The sequence below is a fragment of the Antechinus flavipes genome, chromosome 2 (genome assembly GCF_016432865.1).
Source record: "Antechinus flavipes isolate AdamAnt ecotype Samford, QLD, Australia chromosome 2, AdamAnt_v2, whole genome shotgun sequence".
NCBI lineage: Eukaryota > Metazoa > Chordata > Mammalia > Dasyuromorphia > Dasyuridae > Antechinus > Antechinus flavipes.
Window position 1 is genome coordinate 368,874,569 of NC_067399.1, and position 27,329 is coordinate 368,901,897.

Consider the following 27,329-nt stretch of genomic DNA (forward strand, 5'->3'; position numbering starts at 1 on the left):
ATTAGGCTGACATGATTCACTCCATTGGCATTAGAGTCTCCCATCTACCCAGGATGTTACCTGTACTCTTCCCCCATAATTCCCTAAAGCCCACATGGTTAGCCAGCACAGATAAATGAATCCTCTGCTTTGGTTAGAGCTCATGTGGAGGGTTGTGTCCAGTGCTAGGTACCACATTTAAAGAAGGACACACAATAGACTTGTTGTTGAAAAGCAACAGATGAGAGGACTATAAACTATCATTTGAAAGAACTAGGGATGGGGACTGTGATCGCTGTCTTCAAATATTTGAAAAACTGTGATGGATAAGAGCTTAGTTTTCTTCTACATATTGCCAAACGGCAAAATTAGGAGCAATGAGTGACATTATAAAAGAAGCAGACTTGGGCTCAATGTAAGTCCTTAACATAATGAGCAATATAAGGGTGGAGATGGGAGATCTCCTTGGGAGATAATGACTTTCATTTCATTAGAAGTTTTTGAAAAGAGGTTGGATATTTAACAGCCAAGGAAGTTGCAGGAGAGGAGCCATTTCTTTTAATAGCTTTTTTATTTTTCCAAATACATGAAAAAATAGTTTCCAACATTCACTTTTGCAAAACTTCGAATTCCAAAATTTTCTCCCTTTCCCTCCTTCTATCCCCCTCCCTTAGACAGCAAGCAATTCGGTTAAATATGTACAGTTCTAGTAAACATATTTCCATATTCATCATGTTGTGCAAGAAAAAAAAGGGGAAAAATACCAAGCAAACAAACAACAGCAGCAAAAAAGTGAAAATAAAACAGTGAAAGTACTATGTTTTGATCCACATTCAGTCTCCATAGTTCTCTCTCTGAATGTGGATGACTCCCTATTGGAATTGCCTTGAATCACTGCATTGCTGTGAACAATATTTCTTGATTCTGCTCACTTCACTTAGTATCAGTTCACGTGAGTCTTTCCAAACTTTTCTGAAATCAGCCTGAGTTATCATTTCTTATAGAACCATAATGTTCCATTACATTTCATATACCATAACTTATTCAGCCATTTGCCAACTAATGGACATCCACTCAATTTCCAGTTCCTTGCCATGAGAGGAGTCATGGCCTGGATTATATGATTTCTGAAGTCTTTTCTGAGCTTTCCATCGCTCTCTTTGGTTTTAAGGACAAGGTAGTCAACAGATTCTTCTAATTAGAACAACTCAACAGTGGCTTAAAAATCCCCAAATAACTTAAAATGGCAGAATGGCCAGCATCTAGGAGATTGGTTAGTCTATTTAACCTTTACCTCTCTTTATAGCTAAATAAAGTAAGGAGCAGAAAGGGAAAATAATTTGTCCAACTTTATAAAGTGAGTCAGTAATAAAATTGTGGCTAGAATTCAGGATCCTGATGTTCAGTTCAATGTTCTCTTGAACATACTATGTACTATAATTTAATAATAATAATAATGATATCTAGTATTTATTTATATGCTACCTTAAGGTTTGTATGTATTATTTTATGTGATCCTTACAATAAACCTGGGAGACAGGGACTATTATTATTCTCATTTTACAGATGAGGAAATTGATGCTGAGAGAGCTAAGTGACTTTTCTAAGAATAAACAGCTAGTAAATGTCTGAGGAAGGAGTCAAATTCAGAATTTCCTGGCTGCAGATCCAGTACTGTGTCCATTGTGACACCTTCCTGCTTTCAAAAAACATTTCCCACTGACTAACTATTATTGTATAACTCAATTTAAATAATTTCTTTAAAAAAATTTTGGAAGGCAATCAGAGTTAAGTGACTTACCCAGGGTCACACAGCTAATACGTATCTGAAGCCCAATTTTAATTCAGATCCTTCTGACTCCAAGGCAGGTGCTCTATCCACTGTGCCATCTAGATCCCCTCAATTAATTTTAACTTGAAGGAGACAGCATGATATGGGGTAGACTTTGCACAAAGACTCAGAGTTAGACCTGAGTTGAATTTCTCCTTTGATCTTTCCTGCTGTGTGACTTTAGACAGGCTCTTTCATTTCTCTGTGATTGGATTTCCTCCTCTATTAAATAGGAATAATAATACTTAATTCATAAGATTGTTGGGAGGAAAGCACAATCTGAATCTGACAATGTTACAATTCTTATTTTCTGGTTCATTGACATTACATATTATTTTTTGAAATTTATTTATTTAGTTATAATTTTAATTAGACTAACATCATTAGTGTCTCCTGTATGCAGGGAGCACTGGTGCTTAGAGCTAAGGAACATGCAGATTTGATTAAGATACATATCATTGACCTCAAAGAGATTACAATCTCCATAAAACAAATTCCAAAGATTTGTATGGGTTGGGATATTTTGGTTTTTTATAGACATAATAATAAGGTAGTAGGTTAATGAATAGACACTGAAATAAGTGTAGAATCATAATATCATAGAATGTGAAGGTGGAAAGGATCTCAAAGGAGCGATATTCTTCACGCCTTCTCAGCCAGCCTCTATTTGAAAACTTCCAGTGATGTGGACCTCATTACCTGTGAAGGTAGTCCATTCCACTCTAAGCTCTAATGGTTAGGAAGATGTTCCTTGCCATTAAATTGAAACCTGTCTCTCTGCAACTTTTATTCAGTACTCCTATATATATCATTTTCTGCTAAGCAGAATATGTTAACACTACTTTTGATGAGTTCTTCAGATACCTGAAGAAAGAAATCACATCTTCATTTTAGCCTTCCCAGTATTAACAGAAAAAATGTTTTCATCATTTTCTTTTGTATTTCATATGAGATGCCACGGAATGGAGAGACCACAACCCAGAAGGAAACTTAAAATGTTGAGTAGAGAATACTCAAGCTTTAGACATCATTGTATCCCATCTTTTAAATTTACAGATAAGAAAAATGAAGCTCATAGGGAATCAGTGACTATCTAAAGTCACATACTGAGTTTGTGGTAGAGATGGGAATAGAACTATTTCTGATTCTTGAACTCTCCACCACTCCCATCAAATCCTGACTGTGTCTCTATAGACAAAATTAAATGGTGTGTGTGTGGGGGGGAGGATGAGGCTGGTTATTTAATCACCCAGATAATTTACTATTCGACCTGTTTTTGAGAAAAGACAATGTTTTATGGCTTTAAGAATTTAGTCTAGGGAAAGAGCTAGGTAACATAGTAAATAGAGCACTGGTTCCAGAGTCAGGAGGACTTCAGTTCAATCATCTCTCCCCCTCAAATACATTTTAGGAATTCTTTCTTACTTATAGCAGAAGTATAGAAACAAAGAATTCAGGAATGAATTCAAGGGATTATTTAGTAAATCCTTTACTGAAAAAATAGTTCCCACTACAATATTTCCAACCATTTATTTTAAAATTTAATTTATTTTTTAATTTAAAAAATATTCCCATGAAATCTTGGTTTTGAGACATTCAGGGTTAAGGAACTTTCTGTCTCTTGATTCATTATGCATTGTACAACTCAATTTATTAAGAATGTTTTCTTTTCTTTTCTTTATACTTTATAGTTCTAACTCCCTTTTGCTAGAGTATTAACCAACTCCTTCTTTTCCTCTCATAAAATGAGGAGGACCTGAGTAGATGATCTCTAACATTTCTTCTAAATTTAAAGCCTCATGTCCTTATGAAATAGGATTTTATGTCCAGGAGGATTGAATCATCTCATGGCAGTGAGATGCAGTGTGCCATAGTCATAAGGCTGGATTTGGAATCAGGAAGATTGAGTTTGCATCCTGTCTCTGATACAATTACTAGCTGTGTGGCTCTAAGTAAGTCACTGTCTCCATTTCCTCATCTATAGCAACAGTGGGATATATTGCATTCCTGATGAGATCCCCTCTGGTTCTAAATCTCTGAGCTTATGAAGTGACCAAGAGCCTAGGGTTTATTAACCAGTCATACTCGAGGGGAGGTAGATGTACTAGAAAAATGTATTTTTTTGAGTAGAACTTGAAGACAGCTGGAATTTGAATAGCATATTTCTGGATCTGGAGAGACCACTCACTATTTCCCACCTAGATCAAAGGAGAAAAAAAAAGATGATCTGGAGGAGAGGGGTCTGTGCAAGTTCAGGGAGAAGACAGGCCTAGATAAAGGGAGGGGGCTCACATTCCATTGTGTGCCCAACAGACCATAAAAGGAGAGGAAAGATTAATAACTGGCCCAGACCTCCTCTCTCCCAGTGAGGAATGTCAACTAGAAGGCAAACTCTGTCTAATTTCAATCCACAGGGCTGTTTTCTTCAACTATTCAATTTAGCTCAGCTCAGCTCAATTTTTTCCATTTCACTTTAAGTAACAAGTCTTTAAGGGGTAACTGCTATGTACTCTGGTCAGTAAGGCATGAGACAGAAAAGACAGTCCCTGCTTTGGAAGCTCTCTGTCTGGATGGGATGATAATAGGCACATATGTAACAAGCAAAGAATGATAAGGGACAAAACACAATCAAATGCCAAAATACTAGGTACAAATAATGGCTGAGTGAATGAATAAATTATGTAATATGGACATAATGGAATTATTATTGTAACCTAAGAAGTAAAAATATGAATAAATGCAAGAAAAGATGGGAAGAGAATATGAAGCAGAATCAGGGCGACAACATACACGTTGCCAAAAAATGTTAAAATTAATAGCTCCAAAAGCTTAAAAAAGTCAGAGAAAGGAATCCAGAAGAGAGTGTGAAAACAAATTAGAATCCGTTCATATCATGTTAAAGTTAATACATGCCTTTTAAAAACAAATTGTAAATAGTGGAGTTTGTTTTGTGAATGTTCATTTGAAGTTGTATTCTTCTTCATTGTTTCAAAATTTAGAATTTAAGGACAAATTTAAATGCAGAAAGCCTCAGCAATTATGGTTGTTTTGTTTAATTGTGTTCAGTGATGTCCAATTCTTCATGATACCTTTTGGGGTTTCTTTTGGTAAAGATATTGCTATGGTTTGTCATTTCCGTCTCCATCTCATTTTACAGATGAGGAAACTGAGACAGAGTTAAATGACTAGCTCAGGATCACATAGCTAATAAGTATCTATGGCTGAATTTGAACTCAGGTCTTCTTGACTCCAGGCCTGAAGTCTATCCACTCTATCCACTTTACCACTTATCTGGCCCAAACACTTGAGATACAAACTAGAAAGTGTGCTATGGGAAGTAAAAAAAAAAAAAAAAAGGAATGTTGGGAGGCCACAGAGAACTGGGGAGATTTCTTGGAAGAAGAGGGTTATTAGGAATAAGATAGTTTTGCTGATGAGAGAATTCCTGACAGAGAAAAATAAAGAGCCCCAACCTGGACCTGCATTTATCCACTGGAGAAAATGAGCAGATACAGTTTTGTGTCGGGCCTGGAAAAAATCTTATTTAAAAAAAAAAAACTTTAAAAAAAACACTATTTACTATGGAGGCAGTGCTAGGTAAATTATTTTTACCTCTGGAGTACTTAGTTTCCTCCTTGTAAAATGAAGGCACTGGACTAGATCATCAGTCCAGCTCTAAATGTGTCAAGTCAATATCTTCTAAGTTTTATGCAAAGGAGGGTAGTGAAAGGGAGATAGCAGGATGTGATAGCAGTGGTGTCTGCCCAATCATACACATGCCCTGGTCTTTGCTTTTTGTGCCTGTGATGGATTTCTCTGACTTTAAAGAAAGAAATTAATTTAACTTATTCCTCTATGCGATCATTAGAAAAGCTTTTAATGAACATAGTAAAACCCAACTAATTATCACGATGGCATTGAACGCTAAATAAAATTGACAGGGACCACAGATATGATCCAAATAATTCTCTACAGTTTATTAAAACACATTTATCACATTCCATCGTGGAGTAAGCTGATCATATTATTCCATGATAATTTCACTAATATTTCCTCTTGGTGTTTAATATTTAAGTGGAGTTTACTGATATTAAAGTCATAATGCATTTTATGGAGATGACCTTGCATTCTAATTACTGTTCTTGGTGAGGGATGGTAAACAAGCCGGTCTTGTTATATGCCTTCTAGATACAAACAGAAGGCTGTTGAATAGTGGAAAACACTCTACTTATCCATTTCCTGAGTCTATCCTATTATCTACTCACCTGTGTGATATCATAATTTGCGCTATGGAATATGCATATATGCATCAACAGCCAAGTCCATCAAAAAGGGTAATTGTCAAGATCAGTGCATGATCTTATCCACATATTCCCCAGACAACTCTAATAAATTCCTAAATGGAAGCTTGACAGATCCATGAGAACCTAAAGAGGCTTTCTATAGAGTCTATATGTTTCTATAAACACAGAAGTTTTTCTGGACCTATAGGAAGATTGATTCTGAATTACTTTATTTAGCAGAACTAGAAATAATGAATGATTGGACAATCTCTCAAAAGGTGAGCCTTTAAGACCACTTATTGTTAAAAAGGATATACATACATACATATATATCATATATCTATATATCTATCTATATCTATCTATCTATCTATCTATCTATCTATCTATCTATATATCCACATACCAATTAAAGTTCCATTTGCACCCAAAACCAATCATGTAAGCAATTCTTACATAAATAACATTTACCATGTGAAAAAACAAACAAAACCTTACAGTTCATAGCCAGACATGTATTTATCATGGAGAAAGATAAATGCAAATGCCAATCTATGTGCAAAAACAAAACAGGTCTTACCAAACTGATCAATTAATAACCAAAGTGCTCCGGGTCAGGAAAAGGGTCTCTGGAACATTCCTCACAATGAAAGGCAAACTTGATCAAAGTCTGGGCCTTATAGTGGAGTGAGAGTTAGAACATAGAACTTGCCAGACTAAGAGTTGGGACTTTGGAAAAAAGGTCCAGGGTTGTCTAATCTCTTCCTTCATGTATTGGAGAGTTCAAGGCTTCACTTCTATGTCCACCTTTTAAAACTGTTGCCACCAATTCCATCTCTCTCTCTCTCTGCATGTGTATATGTATGTATACACACACACACACACACACACACACATATGAAGTGGGATATAGTGGGAGGAATAGAAATTCTGGTATTAGAGGACCTAGATCCAAATCCAATCAAATCTGCTATTCATTATTTGTGTAATCATGAATCAGTCTTGGAAATGTTTTCTTTTTCTCTTAGAGCCGCAATTTCTTTACCTATAAATGAGGGGATTGAACTAGATTACCTCTATGGCCTCCCTCAGTTCTATGGCCTATACTTGAATATGTACATATGTCTACATAATAAGAAAATAATTGATATTTATACAGTGCCTTAACACAGCAAAGTGCTTTTCACATGATAGCTCATTTAATCCTTATAACAGTCTCATGTGGTAAGTACCTCAGAAATTGCAAATTGTAAATCTAAGAATCTAAGACATCTCTAATTCATGCTACCTCCTATACACCTTTAGTCTCAAACCTAAGGATCAGACCTCAGTCTGTGATTTTTTTAAACTAATTTTTTATCAATATTTTTTACATCATAATCACCCCGTTTCCCTCCTTCTTCCCTTCCCAGAGAACCATCTCATATAACAAACAACATTTTAAAGATAGAAAAAATGTGCATTACTGATCAATATATTGAAGAAACCTGTAAATAATGTGCAGTATCAACATCTCTGGACTTCATGTTATAAAACTGTGCATGTCTTTTGACCCAGAAATAGTATCTCAAAGAAATCAGACAAAAGGGAAGATTTCTATGTACAAAAATGTTTGTAGCAGTTTAGCAAAGAATCATCAATTAGGGAATGGCTGAATGAGTTGTGGCATATGATTGTGATAAAATATTTACTATTATACTATAAAGAATGACATCGTTTCAAAAAAATACTGGGGAAGACTTACATGACCTGATGAAAATGGAGTAGAACCAGGCAAACATACACGGTAAAAGCAGTGTTGTAAAGAAAATCAACTGTGAAAGAATTAGCTACCCTGATCAAGATAATGATCCAAGATTCCAATAATGAAATATGCTATCTATCTCCAGAGAGGGAACTGATGACTATGATTGAAGCATAGTTTTTTTTAAGTTTTCATTATTTTTCTTAGAGTTTTTTGTCTGTATTTTCCTTTGAAATGTGGCTAACAAGAAAATATGATTTTGGGGACTTCATATGTATAATCACTATCAAATTGCTTATCTTCTTAAGGTGGAGGCAGAGAGATAAGAAGGAAGGAAAGAACTTGAAACTCAAAATTTTAAAAATGAATGTTGAATATTTTTACATGTAATTGGGAAATCTTAACAAACTAAATAAAACATATTTAAAAAATAAAGCAAACCACCAGGGGAATTCTTGCCTTTACAAATGCATGGAAGTGGGAATATTTTCTTATCTCTCTCTCTCTCTCTCTTTTTTTTTCAAGTTTGTCCTTTTGAATTTGGCAACATTCAGTTTTTGTGGCTAGTCTTTCTATTTACATTGTTATAGTCATTATATAAATAATTTGCATGCATTCATCACATTCATCATCTTATAGCATAGCAAATATTGCATTACATTCATGTATCACAATTTATTGAGCCACTTCCCAGTTGATGGATATCTACTTTGTTTCCAATTTTTTGCTATCACAAAAATAAATGCTGCTCTAAACATTTTGGTGTAAATGGAAATTTTCTTATCAATGAACTCTGGGGAGTGTAAGCCTAAAAACAGAATCTCTGGGTCCAAAGAAATGGGCATTTTAGTAATTTCATTTTTATAATTCCAATTTGCTTTTCAAAGTATTTATACTATTTCACAGTTCCACCAACAATGTGCTAGCATGGCTACATTCCTAAACCCCTCCTATTTTGACTATTTCTATGTTTATTATCTTTGCTAATTTGCAGGGTGAGAGGATTGTTTTGATTTGATTTTCTATTATTATTAGTGATTTAGAGAATAAATTTCCCCTAATGACTTCTTTGATCCATTCTATCCATTCACACTTTGAAATTTCTCTAAACCCTCTAGTATCTTGTTCATACTTGATAAAACAGTATAGTTTAATGGAATGAACATAAATTCTGAAATCAGAAGACTTGAGTTCTAATCCTTATTTCTGGAATGACTTTCAGTAAATCACTTTTACTTATTGAATCTCAGTTTTTTCATCAGTAAGAAGCATTATTGATTTCTTTTTATTGATATTTTTATGTAGCACTGGATCTAATATCAGGGAGACCTGGGTTCAGATCTGGTCTCAGATTCTTAGAAATTGTGAGATCTTGGGGAGACCTTGGTTTGCCTCAATTTCCTTCTCTGTAAAATAGAGATAATAATAGCACTTACCTTCCAAGGTCGCTGTGAAGATCAAGTAAGTTAATATATAAAGCACTCTGCAAATTTTAAAGCACAATATAAATACTAGCTATATATGTATTAACACATATTCATGCATGCATATATTTATATATATGTACGTGTATGTGTATATATACATATATATATACATACACGTACATATATATATATATATATATATATATATATATATATATATATAAAATTATATAATTACAAATGCCTATATAATTTCGTTCTCACAACAGCCCTGTGAGTGGATGACAACTCTTTTCATGGTGGTTGAGGGGGCAGGGAGGGAATTACATGGGAAGTGATTGTAGAACTGGGTTTTTTGTTATTATTCTACCTTTGTGTATTTCTTTAGTCACTCTTCTTTCTTCATTAACCTAATTAGTTAGGAGGATCTGCCCAAACTTCTACCACGTCAGGATGATATGGACTGGTTCATCCTGGGAGAGGGGCTGTGATTCTGTTGACTGTGTGCCTGATTCCATTTCTCTAGCAGCCTTCACCTTGGGTCATGAGACCTTGCAGTGTTTCCAACAATATCTTTAAGGTATCTGAAATAAACCTAGTGTCAGTGAGTGGGGAGGAGCAAGAAGGAGGGATGGGGGGGGCAAAGGAACAGAATCAGAATTTGCTGCATCAGCTAAAGCTTGCAGGAGAAAGATAAGGGAAGCACAAAAAGCCAAATGAATTATGGCTAACAAATACATCAGAGGAAAAGAGATACCACAGAGACGGGAGGCCTCCTAATATGAGGAAGGGGGCAGAATTAATGATAACTCCAGAATGGTGAGAGCGGGAGCTCATTTTTAAGGCTGTCTTTCACCAACTGAACGGAAGGAATTGATTTAGACTACTAGAGGAGGTAGAATACTGCTGAGGAACTGAGCAAGGAATAGGGAAGCTGGATGTATAGAACTTCAGAATTGGAAGCAGCCTTAGAGGTCATTCTATTCCAAATCATTTCTGAAAAGCAAGCTTCTTTACAACATAGCTCATTCGAGGTTGTCCAGTCATGGGGATTCACTAACTCCCAGAGCATCTTGGTCTGCTTTTGGACCACACTACTTTTTAAGAAATTCCTCCCTAAATTACAGGATTTAAATGATCTTAGCCTAAATCCTTCATTTTACAGATGAGTAAACTGAGGTCCAGAGAGCTTAAGTAATTTTATAGAAATCACATAGGTGATTTGAATCTGAGCAGAGCTCAGATTCAAATCCAGATCCTCTAACGCAAATCTAGTTCATTTTATGTCCTCCTGAATTGTCCCTTCTTCAAGAGAAATACTTTCATTTTTATGAAATTATATTTATGTAACACCATGTCTAGTCTATTAACTTCATTACTCTAATCACCTGTAATTTTCTTCCTAAAATATGTGGTCTAGAACAGAGCATTGTACTTGAGTCAGTATTCACTATTGAAGATCTGATTTCAGCTATCACACAGTCATGCTTTTAGCTTCATGTTCACCCACCTGTGGGGTACATAATAAAATCCTAATGGATTGGACTGAATACCTCAGTTTCTATTCTGTTACTGGAGTTTCTCACTTTCTTTAAAGTGCCACATAATCTGAAATGGTCTCAACCTAGAGAGATATTAAGGAGATACAGTTACCATCTTCAAACATGAGACACTGTGAACAAAAAAGATTAGATTTGTTCTGCTCAGCCACAGATGGAAGAAAGAGAAGGTAGAAACCTCCTAATTGATTTCTCTGTCTCCTTCCCCTTCTTTTGCCAATGAATCCACCCTACAACTGCCAAAGCCAGATTAGGTCTGACAGTCTCATTCCTATGTTTAAGAAACTTCAATGGCTCCCTACTTTTTCTAGGAAAAATATTAGCTCCCCTGTTTGATATTTAAAACTCTTCATAGAGTGACTCCTAGATCTCACTCCTCAAGTGCTCACCCAATATTTACTAGTTGTGGACAAAACATTTAAATTTGATCTGTTTCAGTTTCTTCAACTATGAAGTGGGGATAATAATAGCATCTACTTCCCAGGGTTATATATGAGAAATTATATTTATGGTGTTTTGTGAATATTGAAGTGACAGATGAATGCTAGCTAGTTACTGTTATACTTTCTACATCAAAACTTTCCTCACTGGAATTTTTTGATATATTGTGAGTTGGCATAAGAAATTAAATGAGAATTTTGGGGGAGTTTTGCATAAGTTGCAGATGATATAACCAAATTAACCAAATTAACCGAATACTTAATCCAAATTTTACAATTTGTTCTTATACTATAAATGCTCCATAAAGGAAAAAGGAAAAAAAAATAGATTCTTCTTTGTATGAAAGGAGGATTAAAAATTTTACATGGATTTTCTAGGTCATGGGGGCCCCACTTACTCCTAGCCTCCTGAACTGTGAGTTGTTATCACCCAACTCACAGGGCTGTTATGAGAACCAAATTATATATGCATTTGTAAATATATAATTACATATATGCATATATGAATGTCTGTGAATACATATGTAGCTAGTATTTATATTGTGTTTTAAAATTTGCAGGGTGCTTTATATATGTTAACTTACTTGATCTTCACAGCGACCTTGAAAAGCAAGTGCTATTATTATTTCTAATTTACAGAGAAGGAAACTGCACCCCACTAAGCTCCTGCTTACTATATGTAAGCGATAACTGTATTCCTGACTCCTGATCTTGCACCCAAACCACTATTCCACCCTTTAAGATCCATGAACTAATGAAAAGCAAAATGAGCAGAACTAATAAAACAATAAGTACAATGAGAACAATAATACAAAATAGAAAGGAAAAAAAAGATTAAATCAGGGAAGAGTGCAGAACACATATCTGACTCCCCAGCAAGAGATGGGTATAATGGGTAAGTGATTTTGCATATACTATTAGACTCTGTTGATATTATTGGATGATTTTACTTTTTTCCTCATTTTTTTTCCTTCTTGTAACAAGGAATGGTCCTTTAGACAGGGGAGAGAAAAAGAATATATAAAAACTTGTGATAGCAATAAAGATTTTTTAAAAAATATTTCTTTAAAAAGAAATCCCCTCCTAGCTTGGTCAGACTGTAGATGAAGGAGCATTGTGTTTAATTTCAGGGGAAGGATAAGCTGAAGTATCTCCATGGGACATGGAGATACTATCTCCCTAGGACGCTTATGAAGATCCTAGAGACAATGTCATACACAGATGGCTTGAAGTAACCAAGGATATTTAACTTGGAGAAGAGAAAACCAAGGGGGTATATGATAACCATTTTCAACTATCTGAAAGGCTGCTATGCAGAAAGATTGGAATTGTTCTACTTGGCACCCTAGGGCAGATCTAAGGGCAGTGGGGACGAGTTGTAACTTTAATCCTATGTAAGATAAAATCCCTTTATAATCAGAGTTGCCTGGAAGTCTGATGGACTGCCACCGGTTGTAGTGAGTTTCTTATCACTGAAAATCATCAGACTTAGACTGGATGATCACTTATCAGGAATTTTACAGAAGAGATTCTCTGTTGGACTGGTTTGCTGCTGAGATGCTTTTCAGTGCCAAGCTTCTGTGAAAATCTATTGCTTTTCTTCTTTCAAAGGTAAAAGATTATGTGTTCAAGAGAAATAGTACATTGATGACACATGTGGGTCGTTCAGATCCTAGTATGGAGGCTGAGGGAAGAGAGTGAGCTTGGGCCAGGTGAGCCTGGGACCTGGATGAAATTATCCAGAAATCAGTCCTTTCTCTGAACTTCTTTCTGCAGGCACACATAGCCATAGTAAAATATTGGAGGAAGAATTCATTCTTCATTGCAGTTGCAATGATCAAGATATAAATTAAATCGAAAGAAAATTAGATTCTTATTTTAAAGTGGAGAGGTTTAATAACCTTGGAGGGGGTCATATATGATTTACCTTATAATCCTATACATTTTGAATTATGCAATCAAACCATCATTCTGAGAAGGAGTCCATAAGTTTTATCAAAGGGGTAAAAAATGATTAAAATGTATTGTTCTAGAGGATGCATAATAATTAAACAAAATCAGTGGGGAGCAGGAGACCTGTGCCAAGAATTATGGTGTTGACCTTCTGGTGGACAGAAGCATCGTTAAGGTGGAGTATTTGAGGAAAAAGAAAAATGGTGATTATTGTTGATGGATGCAAGATTTAAAGAAATCCTGTTCTATTTAGGCAAAATTAGTTTATCAATGAAGAGAGGAACTGAATCAGAGAAGAGGTATAATGAATAGAGTATTGGACTAAGAGTCTGAAAAGTCTCTTGTCTAATCCGCCACAGATAATGTGATTCTAGATGAATCATTTTTAATTTTAATGCTTTCCCTCTGATATTATCTCCAATTTTTCTTTTTTCTTTTTCTTTGAACTATTTGTACATTGCTTCTTCAATTAAATTGAAGACTTCTTGAGAGTAGAGGACCTTTCTTTTATATCCTTAGTCTGCAGCACTTGGGATAGCTAGGTAGCACCACAGTGCACAGAATGCTAGTCCTGGAATCAGGAAGACTCATTTCCCTGAATTCAAATCCATCCTCAGATATTTACTAGTTGCTGACAAATCATTTACCTCTGTTTGCCTCAGTTTTTAACTCTGTAAAATGAATGAGAGAAGGAAATGCCAAAACACTTCTATATCTTTGCTAAGAAAATGCCAAATGGGATTATGGAAAATAGTAGTTGTGGACCGTTATCCTAGGGAAGCAAATCTTTGTGCTCCACCACTGTGCTGTCCCATTGGGAAGGTAGCTTGTGAAGGGGTCCCTGTAATTGCCACCTCTGTTTCCTTTCATAATCAAGGTATCTGGGTTTCTAAAACACTGTGACCTCATACATAGAGTAGGGAACATTTTTAGGCAAGGTTAGTCTGTTATAACACAGAAATTCGAGCAATTCAAGTTTTTGATGAGATGATTGGTCTGATATTTCATCCTGTCTGTCTAAGTAAATGTTTCTGTTTGAGTATACTGTTTGAGAATATATTCCTATCTAGAAGTGTATGTGCTGGTATAGACTCTAGAAAGAGATATTATTGAATATAGGATTTTTACATCCTTTGTTCTCCCTTTGTTTCTCAATGGAAATCTACCTGGTTAATTGGGAAAAGGCAATGTAACTCACATGCACTTCAAAAATCCATCCGAAATTCCACAAAGATACATTTTTTATGATCCTTGATGACTAAGAAGTTTTATCAAGAATATATTTAGAACGAGATGAACCAAATCGATTCCAATAGAGCAATAATGAATTGAACCAGCTACACCCAGCAAAAGAATTCTGGGAAATGAGTATGAACCACTTCATAGAATTCCTAATCCCTCTATTTTTATCTGTCTGCATTTTCGATTTCCTTCACAGGTTAATTGTACAGTATTTCAAAGTCCAATTCTTTTTGTACAGCAAAATAACTGTATGGACATGTATACATATATTGTATTTAACATATATATTTTTAACATATTTAACATGTATTGGTCAACCTGCCATCTTGGGGAGGGGGTGGGGGGAATAAGGGGGAAAATTGGAACAAAAGGTTTTGCAATTGTCAATGCTGAAAAATTACCCATGTATATAACTTATAAATAAAAAGCTATAATAATAAAAAAGAATGTATTTGGAAGGGGCAATTAGATGGCATAGTAGATAGAGCACCAGCCCTGAAGTCAGGAGGACCTGAGTTCAAATCTGGCCTCAGATACTTAAAACTTCCTAGCTGTGTGACCCTGGACAAGTCATTTAACCCCAATTACCTCAGGAAAAAAAGAATATATTTAGAAGAATTGTACATGTTTGATCTGTGTTTGGATTGCTTGCTGTCTAGGGGAAGGAAGGAAGAAAGAAGAATTTGGAACAAAAGATTTTGCAAGAGTTAATGCTAAAAATTATATTTATATGTATTTTGAAAATAAAAAGCTTTTATTAAAAAAATTTCATCAAAGAGGTAGGAGACAATCAAGTCATAGGGTTGCTGTGTTGCCTTTTAGGAAAAAAATAGTTCCTCTGACAACAGGGTAGCTGTGAGAAGTGGGGATGACATAGATGGGTGGCACTAGCACTGGATCATGAGTCATAAGCTATGAATCCAAGCTGTTTTTTTTTTTTCACTGTGTAGTCTGGAAGAAGTTCATCTTTCCTCTCTAAGTCTCCAATTCATCTGAAAAAAAAGAAGCTTGGATTCTGGTATCACTAACCTCCCTTATAGCTCTGGAAGTCAATAAGCTTCTTCTATGAACTATCTGCAATGGAGATAAACAGGAGGTTTCCTAATGTCTACAGTTTATCAATTTCCAGAAAAAAAACTCCAGTCTTAGAAACCCTTTTATGGCCCTAATCAGCATGGAAATAATGGGTCATGTCAACAGTGTCCTTAACTGCTCTTCTAATATACAGGCTACTGAGCGAGTTCAGACTTGGCATAAATCACTCAGCTCCTTATTCCATACACCCTCTCTGCATAACTAAGAGACTTGTACCAAATGGCAAAGAATAAAAGGGTTAATGAATTGCTGAAAAATCTAATCTGCATGCAAAAAAAGCCTCTTCATCACTAATACTGTGACAAGTGCAAGAAGGCTTGTGAAAACCAATCAATATTTTAAAGAGATATTTTCTCTTGATCGTTGGGGGAGAAAGTCCAAGGTGGTCTAGGCTGCTTTGCAGGCCCAAGGCTGCATGCCACAAAGTAGAGGATTGGGAATTATAGAAGACCCTATAAATAGTCCATCTACATGGACAGAAGCCCAGAAAGACCATGCTTCCTTATTTTTTGGTTAGATTTCTATTCTATTCTAAGCTCTCTTCAGAAAACATTTATAAAGGCTTTTACTCTCTAAAAGACCCAATGCTTCTCTTCCTTCAATCAGGCTGTTTTCTAGGTTCAGAATGCTTCACTTCCATATTCATGAACTCTGAAATTCATTTATCAGATTACAATCTTTTGTCATTCCTTCTTTTCCTATGTCTTATACCTCTAATCCTGTTCTTAATCTTTATCATGATCTCTACCTCCATCCTTCTATTCTTTCCTGGGTCATCATTCCCTCCTACTCTAGTTATATTTTCTTTCCTTCCCCATCTTGATACCCCTAGTGAATCAATTCAACTCTGCTATCCTCTTCTCTTGAATTTTTTTGCTCTCCTATCCTGTTGTTGATCTTTCTCTGATAATCCTCAATTCTGAAATAATACTGGGGTTACTATGTTTCGCTGCTGTTACTATGATTTACCTGCTGCTGAATAGAGTTGGAGAAAATGACAGTAGTTAACATTTATATAACTCTTGCTATATTCCAGGCAGTATACTAAGTACTTTATTTACAATTATTACCTCATTTGATTCTTGTAACAATCTGGAGAGGTTGGCGCTATTAATCATCTCCATTTTATAGAAGGGGAAATCAAGGATCACATAGCTATCAAGTGTCTGACGCAAAATTTGAATTCAAATCTTCTTGACTCCAGCCATGGTACTCTATCCATTGCACCACCTAGCTGCACCATGAAACCATGCTGATGGACTTTACTAAAAATTTATGAATGAAAAATACATGATCTCAAATGGGTCCTTAATATAATAAAGCAATCCTTTTATACCTCCCTAATGAATTCATTATAGCAGCTTTTCTAGACATTTTCATTCTTTCTCAAAATTCTATTTCTCCCCTTCCTCTTACTCTCTCAGCTAAGAACCTTATCTAATATTTCACTGGGAAAGAAAATTGAAGCCTTTCTCTAAGAACTCCATCTTTTCCTCTCCTCCTCATCTTCCATCACTCAGATGCCGTCTCTCACTACCTTGTGATTTACCACAAGAAAAGGCAGCCCTTCTTTTCAAGGCAAACCCTCCTACACGGACAAGTGATCCTATGCCATCCCATCTTTGCCCACTCCCCACTCCTCCATCTTCCCCACTCTTACTAATTTTCACTTTCCCTCTTTCTACTGAATATAAACACGATTAAGCCTTCCCTATTGGTAAAAAACCTTCACCCTATCTGTCCATTCCTATTTTCTACGAATCTTTATCTCTTTGTGTGTGTATCTAAACTTTTTATACCTATCATTTTTCTCTTTAATTTTCTATTATTTGGTTTCCATATGATTATTTAATTGAAACTACTTTTTCCAACGTTATCAATGAAAATAAACAATCTTTTCTCAGTCCTTATCCTTTTTGACCTCTCTGCAGCCTTTGACATGCTTACTCACACTCTTTACATAGGTTTTTGTGATGCTATTCTTTTTTGGTTCTCTTCTGACCTCCCTGATCACTGCTACTCTCTTTTCCTGTGTTTTTTTCCCTAGGTCACAGTTGCTAAGTGGAGGAGTCACACAAGATCTGTATCTCGGGACCTCCATTCTCATCTTGGCCTTATTTCTTTTGGTGATCTCAGTTTCAATGGATTCAGTTATTATCTCGATGCCATCATTTTTTTTCTTTTTTTCTGAGTTTTTGAAAATGTTTTATTCATAATGGAGATGACACAAAGATTACCTTCATTTTACACATATAATATTTCTTTTGAAGCATTTTTATTTTATTTATTATTATTATTTTATTTTCCCAAATACATTTAAAGATGGTTTTCAACATTCATTTTTGTAAAGACATTGTGTTCCAAATTTTTCTCCCTCCTTCCCTCCCTTATCTCTCCCAGACCCAAGATAGTAAACACTCTGACATAGGTTAAATATGTACATTCTTTTTTTTTAATTGTAACTTTTTATTGACAGTACGTATGCATGGGTAATTTTTTACAATATTATCCCTTGCATTCACTTCTGTTCCAACTTTTCCCTTCCCTCCCTCCACTTCCTCCCCTAGATGAAAGGCAGTCGTATATATGTTAAATATGTCACAGTATAGCTTAGGTACAATATATGTGTGCAGAACTGAACAGTTCTCTTGTTGCACAGGAAGAATTGGATTCAGAAGGTAAAAATAACCTGAGAAGAAACACAAAAATACAAACAGTTCACACTCATTTCCCAGTGTTTCTTCTCTGGGTGTAGCTGATTCTGTCCATCATTGATCAATTGAAACTGAATTAGATCTTTTCTTGTCAAAGAAATCCATTTCCATCAGAATACATCCTCATACAGTATTTTTGTTGAAGTAAATAATGATCTCCTGGTTCTGCTCATTTCACTCAGCATCAGTTCATGTAAGTCTCTCCAAGACTCTCTGTATTCATCCTGCTGGTCATTTCTTACAGAACAATGATATTCCATAACATTCATATACCATAATTTATCCAACCATTCTCCAAATGATGGGCATCCATTCATGTTCCAGTTTCTAGCCACCACAAAAAGGGCTGCCACAAACATTTTGGCACATACAGGATCCCTTTCCCTTCTTTCATATCTCTTTGGGGTATAAGCCTAGTAGTAACACTGCTGGATCAAAAGGTATGCAGGGATTGATAACTTTTTGGGCATACTTCCAGATTGCTCTCCAGAATGGTTGGATTTGTTCACTACTCCAACAATGTTTCAGTGTCCCAGTTTTCCCGCATCCCCTCCAACATTCATCATTATTTTTTCCTGTCATCTTAGCCAATCTGACAGGTGTGTAGTGGTATCTCAGAGTTGTCTTAATTTGCATTTTTCTGATCAATGGTGATTAGGAACACTCTTTCATATGAGTGGAAATAGTTTCAATTTCATCATCTGAAAATTGTCTGTTCATATCCTTTGACCATTTATCAATTGGAGAATGGCTTGATTTCTTATAAATTAGAGTCAATTCTCTATATATTTTGGAAATGAGGCCTTTATCAAAACCTTTAACTATGAAGATGTTTTCTCAGTTTGTTGCTTCCCTTCTAATCTTGTCTGCATTAGTTTTGTTTGTACAAAGGCTTTTTAATTTGATGTAATCAAAATTTTCTATTTTGTGATCAATAATGTTCTCTAGTTCTTCTTTGTTCACAAATTCCTTCCTCCTTCACAAGTCTGAGAGGTAAACTATTCTATGTTCCTCTAATTTATTTATGATCTCGTTCTTTATGCCTTAATCATGGACCCAATTTGATCTTATTTTGGTATATAGTGTTAAGTGTGGGTCTATGCCTAATTTCTGCCATACTAATTTCCAGTTTTCCCTGCAATTTTTGTCAAATAATGAATTCTTATCCCAAAAGTTGGGATCTTTGGGTTTGTCAAACACTAAATTGCTATAGTTATTGACTATTTTGTCTTATGAAGCTCACCTATTCTACTGATTAACTAATCTGTTTCTTAGCTAATACCAAATGGTTTTGGTGACTGCTGCTTTATAATATAGTTTTAGATCAGGTACAGCTAGGCCACCTTCATTTGATTTTTTTCATTAATTCCCTTGAAATTCTTGACCTTTTGTTCTTCCATGTGAATTTTGTTGTTATTTTTTTCAGGTCATTAAATAGTTTCTTGGGAGTCTGATTAGTTTAGGGAATATTGTCATCTTTATTATATTCGCTCGGCCTATCCAAGAAAATATGTGCATTCTTTTAAACATGTTTTCACATTTGTCATTTTGTATAAGAAAAATCATTCTAAAAGGGGAACTACAATGAGGAAAAAAACCAAGAAAACAAACAAAAAAGTGAAAATACTGTTCTGTGATCCATATTGCGTCTCCACAATTCTCTTTGGATGCTATTGGCATTTTCCATCCTAATTCTATTGGAATTTAAGTTATTATTTTTCAAATTTATTTATCCAATCTTAATATCTCTCTGCTGATCTCTAGTCTCACTTCTCCAACTGTCTATGGATATCTTAAACTATATACTCTTTGGACATCTTAAACTCAAAATAGGCAAAACTGAACCCGTTATCTTTTTAAAAAATCTATCATACTTCCTACCATCCTTATTATTATTGAGAGTATCGTCATCTTCCTGTTCGCCAAGTGTTCTAACTTAGATTTATTTCCTTCTCAAATTCTCTCTCGCATCTCCTACTACCAATCTCTTGCCAAGTCCTGTTGATTCTATCTTTATAATATGTTTTGTATGTTTTCTCCTCTAACATTTCTACCAGGCTAGTAATTCCCAGAATACCACAATGATTCCCCATTCCAGTCCATCCTGCATTCAACTGTTACATTGATGTTAAAGCACATGTCTGTTCCCTCATTCAATACATTTCAGTGGTTCCTTATTGCTTAGTTTCTTGAAGCCTCAATTTTAACATCTTTAAAATGAAGTTGTACTGAAGAGTGTCTAGTACAGCCCTAAATCTAAGATCTCTTGATCCTGTGATCTTCTTAGATCCAACCCAATTCAATCCTGTCAAGATCATTTGAGATTTTGACTCTTGCTCAATATTTTAACTATCTCTTTAAGGGTCATGTATTTTGGCGCAGCTAGGTGATATATGGAAAGTGACCAGCCATGGAGGCAGGAGGTCTTGTGTTTAAATTCAACCTCAACACTTCCTAGCTGTGTGACCCTGGTAAAGTCATTTAACCTTGATGGTCTCTCTAAGATAGTGTCATGTCATTTGCAAATTTGATCAATAGACGATCTATATTTAGTAACAGAATAAGTTTTGAGTCAACAGTGCAGAGACACAACTTAATTTATTTTTCCTCCTGATCTTAGTGGGCAGCTAGGTTGAGCAGTGAATAGAATGCCAGGCCTTGAGACAACAAGACTCATCTTTCTGAATTCAAATCTGGCCTCAGACACTATGAGGGAGGCAAGTGCTATTATTATCTCCTTTTTACCATTAAGAAAAAGGAGGTAAACAGACATTAAGTGACTTATTAAGTGTCACTCATCTAATAAGTGTTTAAGGTGGAATTTGAACTCAGATCTTCCTGACTTCAGGTCTAGTGTTCTTATACACCTCATCATCTAGCACAAGTGTTCTAAGGTGATGTTATTAAGGTGGTAGGTTAAGAACAGTTTATATAAAACAATGCCTTTAAAAAAATTGTGACATTCTCCCATAAATACATTCAGAGTTCAGTGGTTTTGAGTTTAAGAGCACAAATGGGAGAAAGGGTATCTTCTAGCTTCTGGTTGTTGGAAGTCCTTTTCTCCCAATCCTGGGGTATGCAGAAAGATCCCTATAAGCAGAATGAATCCATGTCCAACCTTTAGTTTTGATGCATGATAGCCAGCTGATCCAGGGTACCAGCTAGGATATCAATGGGAAGATGAGAAGTAGAAAATCAGACCTTGAGGCAAGCTCATAAGGTCCTCCTCCAGTCACTGGGGGAGGGGGGGAAGAACACCCAGGGAAGTCTAAGGACTCTCCTACCTTTTCAGATAATTTCTCTTTAGAGTTGTACTAAAAAGTCACCTTTGCTCTATTTTCTAGAAATCATGTTCTTCTCAACTCATTTGATAATTCTCTCTCTCTCGCTCTTACTCTCATTCTGTCTCTCTCTTTGTCTGTCTGTCTCTCACACACACAAATATGCAAAACCATGGTATGCATACTTATGCTTATCAATTTATCATTTCCTTCTCCAGCTCATTTTATAGATGATGAAACTGAGGCAACAGGGTTAAGTGACTTGCCTAGGTTCACACAGCTAGTAAGTTTCTGAGACTAGATTTAAACTCAGGAAGATGAGTCTTCCTGACTCTGGGCCTGATGCTGTATCCACTTCACTATTTAATTGCCATGATGAGTCTAAGGCCCTGATAAAGAAGTCCTATAGGAGGTTAAAGATGCAGGTCTGAAGGTCAGGAGAGAGGTTAGGGTAGAGATATTCTCTTGGAAGAGGTTACCTGTGTCGAAGTTATGGGCTGATGCTGAGACATGAGTAAAATTGCTAAAGGAAACAGCATAGAGATAGAAGAGGAGTAAGTATGTCCAGATCCCAGAGTTACAAATGACACAGTGGATAGAATAGTGGTTATATAGAGTTGAAGGTAGTGAGTTCAAATCCTACCTCTGATATTTATTAGCTATGTGGATCCCATCATGTTACTTAGTTTCTCTAAGCCTCAGTTTCCACATTAATAAAATAAAGGATCTTATGAACTCCTTAAAGACAGTATAGGGGTCATAGAAGGCATGGTTCCAGAGTTAAAAGACAGTGATACCCCTGATGCAGAGGGAGAGGTTAAAAGACCTTATGCAAATTTTTTAAAGAAATGACACAAGGATGAGGGCTGAAGAAAGGTCATTTTGGGTGGAATAATTAGAAGAATATTAGTGTCTTTCAAAAAAAATTCATAGAATGATGAAGAAGGAAATCCTATCATGGAGGATGAAGGAGAGAGCAATCAATGAAAAAGAGCTGTTTTCAGAGGCTTGGCCATAAAAGGGAGTAGGGGGATGGGACTACAGATGGATGAGGCAGAAGGATCAGGATTTATTTTTTGGGAGTGTTTGTTTGGGGAATCTTGAACTTGTTTATACAGATGGAAAGTAGTCTGTGGAAGAGAAAAGACTAATAATCAAAGCAAAACATCCTAAACTTTGACCTTACTGGCTAATTGGGAAGAGGGTCTAACTTTGTCTTTCCTGTCTCTGAGAAAGCATAGACTGAAGTAGGGAGAGATCTTTTAGTTGACCAGCAAAATGACATCACAAGTCACAGAGAACTTTCATTTCTGTCTTTTTCAGTTAATATTCTCCCAGAGAATTTAGTTCTAATGTTCTCACTCTTCAACCTGGAATGTCTTTTCCTAAGTGATATTCGACATAACTGTTCACTTTAACAGCAATATAAAATCAGTGTTTATTCTGCTTTCTGGAATTTAAAGAACTCATTTCTCCCTATGAAAACAAGTCTACTTTATTCCCATAGATAGAGATGCCTACGTTGAGCATAACTCAATGGGGGACTCTTCTTTTAAGGTAAGTCTTGTCTCCTAGGACATTCAAGTCTTCTTTAAGGCTAATTGTTTTCAATATTATTCAACCAACAATTATTAAATACCTATAGTGTGTAAGGCATGAGGAGCGACACAAAGCATGAAGTAGTGGGAAGAGCACTGATTCTGACTTAGAGAGGACTTGGGTTCAAATCCATCCTCTGAAGATTACTTTCCATGAGACCTCTGGAAGTCACTTAACCTCCCTAAATCTTGGTTTTCTTCCCAATAAAACAAAGTTATTGAACTAGATGATCTTGGGGGCTTTTTAAAACTTTTAATAAGATCTATGATGTTATGAAAATAACTCATATGTTAGTAGGGAGACATCACATATACACACAAATATTACTGTAATCCTGTCTCTAGCTTTGTTGTATTCTATAGTCCTGCTACAATACTATTACAAAATAATACATAAGGGCACAAGAAGCACAAAACATTATTATGAAAGCTAGGCAAACTTCATGTAGGAACTGGCATTTAATTTTGGTCTTGAAAAATGAATGCAATTTTGAAAGGCAGAATTGGGGTTGGGGGATTGAGAATAGAGAGCAAAGAAGAATGAGTAATGACTGGTAGAAAGAATGACTGAAAAAGTATTTAGTAAGTACTAAATCCAAAAGCACATAGAATTCCTTCCTTTGAGCACCCTATATTTTTATGGGGAAGACAACACATGTAGGGGAGAGGTTGGTCAGCCAGGGAGGAATATTGTAGTTTGAAAAATTATGAGTGATGAGTGGAACCATAGGGGAATAGGTTGATAAATCCTTTCCTGGAGCAAGGACAGAATTGATTTGATTGTAGTTCAAGAATCTAGAGTGGGAAGCAATAATGATGGGATGTGTTTGTGTATGTGTTTGTGTGTGTGTATGTGTGTGTGTGAATCAGGCAAAGCTTATGAGGATGAGGCAAGCTGGCTTTTGGAAAGCTAGACAATACGCCATTTGGGAGTCTTAAAAAGAGGAAAGGGCATCTAAGGGATGCAGTGCCAGTCAGGAAGACTCATCTTCTTGAGTTCAAACCCAGCCTCAGACACTTATTAGCTGTGTGACCCTGGGCAAGTCACTTCATCCATTTGCCTCAGTTCCTTATCTATAAAATCTATAAAAAATAGAAAATGGCAAATCATGCCAATATCTTTGCCAAGAAAAATCAAAATATAGTGAAGGTGTTCATCAATCAGTGAAGGAGTGGTTCAGAAGAAAAAGCTCTAGTTCATGGTTGAATGTCCAGAAGGCAAATTGCATGATATATCTAAAGACCAAAAAAGAGCATTGGATTAATCATCAGAAAATCTGGGTTTGTATCTTAGCCCTACTTTTTACCACTTGTATGACCTATGAGGAAATTATTAATCTCTTGGAATCTTATTTTCCCTACCTATAAACCGAAGAGATTAGACTCAATGGCTTCTAAGCTCTAAACCATATGCTTCAATATATGCACCAAAGAGTAGATAACAAGAATGTAGGAGATGTTTAGGAGATGGTGAATTGCCTAGTATAGTTGTAGTATAGTACGTATTACAGAGAACATTGGGAGGGAATGCTGAAAAGGTCTATGAGAACCAGATTATTAAGGATCTTGGATAATAGACTGCGTTTGGACTTCATTCTGTAGGTAAGCCACAGCTGACCGCAGAGAACCACAAAAGATCTGACAATAACATGATTAAAGTGATAAATCTCCTTTTGGATGCTAAAGGCATAGGAGTTGAGAAAGGCTAGGGGTAAGGAGGTTGCAATGAATCATGGTTGCTAAGAATCTGGAGGAAAGTATATGAATAACACCCCAAGAAAGGTTAAGATGCTTGGGGTTTTATACTACCATAAGTATCCATTTAAGCTTTTGAGTCTATTGACTTATGTAAGGATTGGAAGAGAAAGAAGTTATGGTATTTTAGGACAGTTTAGCATTAGGGAATGTTGTGGGGCTCCAATTGAAAGCAAATAAATAAGTAATTATATTAACTGAATGATTGGGTTACAGAATCATTATCTGAGCTGCTTCAGAGGCTTAATGTGTCGACCTCAGCAAGAAATGGGATCCTAGGGGACGCTGGCCATTTTGACCTCCTATTTCGTAAATTGTGTTACTTCCACAGAGTAATTACCCAAATTCACTTATCAATGCAAATGACTCCAAGAGGTTGCAGTTCCCACAACTACCTAGTACTATTTACTTATGGTTGTTCTTCCTTCTGACTTATTAGAAATGTTAAAAGTCTCTCTCCTCCCACCCCCTGAAAGATGGAGGCCTTGGGCTGGGGTATAAGAAGGTGCCAATGTCTGGAGAACTTGGAAATTCCCAGTACAGGAAGGAAAGAGTTGGGGAATACTTAAAAGGGGTCCTTTTGAAGACATATCCCGAGGTAGGGGAACCTAGAAGCTAAGAAGCCTGAATCTTAGCTCTGGGTCTGTCAGTGACTCATTGTAGAACCTTAAAGATAACACTTTCCATTTCTGGACCACCATTTTCTCCACTATAAAATTAGATTATATTGGGTTTTTGTGTGTTCTCTTCCAGTTCTAACATAGTCTGTGTACTTGTAGGTCTATGGCTAAGGGACAAAGGGGTGATTTAAACTTTAAATGCCATTTGGGAGTCTTAAAAAGAGGAAAGGGCATCTAAGGGATGCAGTGCCAGTCAGGAAGACTCATCTTCTTGAGTTCAAACCCAGCCTCAGACACCTATTAGCTGTGTGACCCTGGGCAAGTCACTTCACCCATTTGCCTCAGTTCCTTATCTATAAAATCTATAAAAAATAGGAAATGGCAAATCATGCCAATATCTTTGCCAAGAAAAATCAAAATATAATCACAAAATTACTCAAGAACCTGGGAAAGGAATTGCTATTGAAGCAGTATGAGGTACTGTGACCTGAAAAAAAAGATATTTTTATCCTTATCATCATTTAGGCCTTTGGATTAATCAGACAGCCTTGTGAAGAAATTTAGATCAAAAATCTCACACACACACACACACACACACACACATATATGTGTGTGTATATATATATATGAAATTTGAGGGCAGTCTTTGATACAATTGTTCATTTTCTTCCTAGTTTTATGGGGTGGGCTCAACTTAAGACAATTTTTTAATTAAAGTTTTTTATTATAATTTTTTTATTTATAAAACATATGCATAGGTAATTTTTCAACACTGAATCTTGCAAAATCTTCTGTTCCAAATTTTCCTCTCCTTCTTCCCATCCCCTCTCCTTGATGACAGGTAGTCCAATACATGTTAAATATATTAAAATATATGTTAAATCCAATATAGAAGACTTTATTTGGTAAAAGTCACTACTGAGGGGTTACAACCTGGGATGCAATTTCTGGTCTTGCTATTTAAATTATTCATTACCTCTCCTCTTCTCTCCCTTCTCTCTCTTTCTCTATCCCTTTCCCTCTTTCCTCTCTCTCTGTTATTATAACCAGAAAGGTTGGATAATGGATCTGTGGTATAAGAAGGCAACGACTGTTATCTGTAGCACTGAAAATGATACCAATTACCTCACTACCCGGAATTAGCATACAAATCCCATGAAGACACAATACCTACTAGTATTAGGTAGGTCATAATATTGTATGAGCATATCTGTCTAGGTCAGAAGGAAGGACAAAGAGATAGCTGGTTGAAATCTCTTCAGGAAAGAACAGGGAGAACTTTCATTTCCTCAGCAAAATTTCCTATATATTTGTGTTTATGTTCTTTTGCATTGTGTATATCCTTGGGAAATTCTTATAGATTTAGCCATTTTAAAAGTTTTCTAAGGTTTAGTCACAGAATTCACAAAAGGGCCAGACAACAGCAAAAGGGTCAGTGAAAGCATTATCTTTGCTCACATCTCTTGAGACATATCCTAGTCTCTCTGGTAAGCCTATAGCTTACAGGTTTCGGATCTCTTACTTTCTGATCTATCTCCTTATTCTTCCAGCTGCCCACAGTTCTAGCACTAATTTGGGCCTCAGGCTTGCCCCCTGAAAGAAGCCATGAGATGGGTGGGTTGATTCTAGATCAGAAGCTTTAAAGCTGGCCCACCTTAAAAAATGTTAGTGTAACATCTGATTTTACAGATGGGGAAAGTGAGGCTCAGAAAAGGAGGACGTAGGCATTTGCTTAAGCTCATAATAGATACTAAATAGGAGAACTGGAATTCAAACTTGGGTTTCTTTAAGCCACATTCAGTGAACTT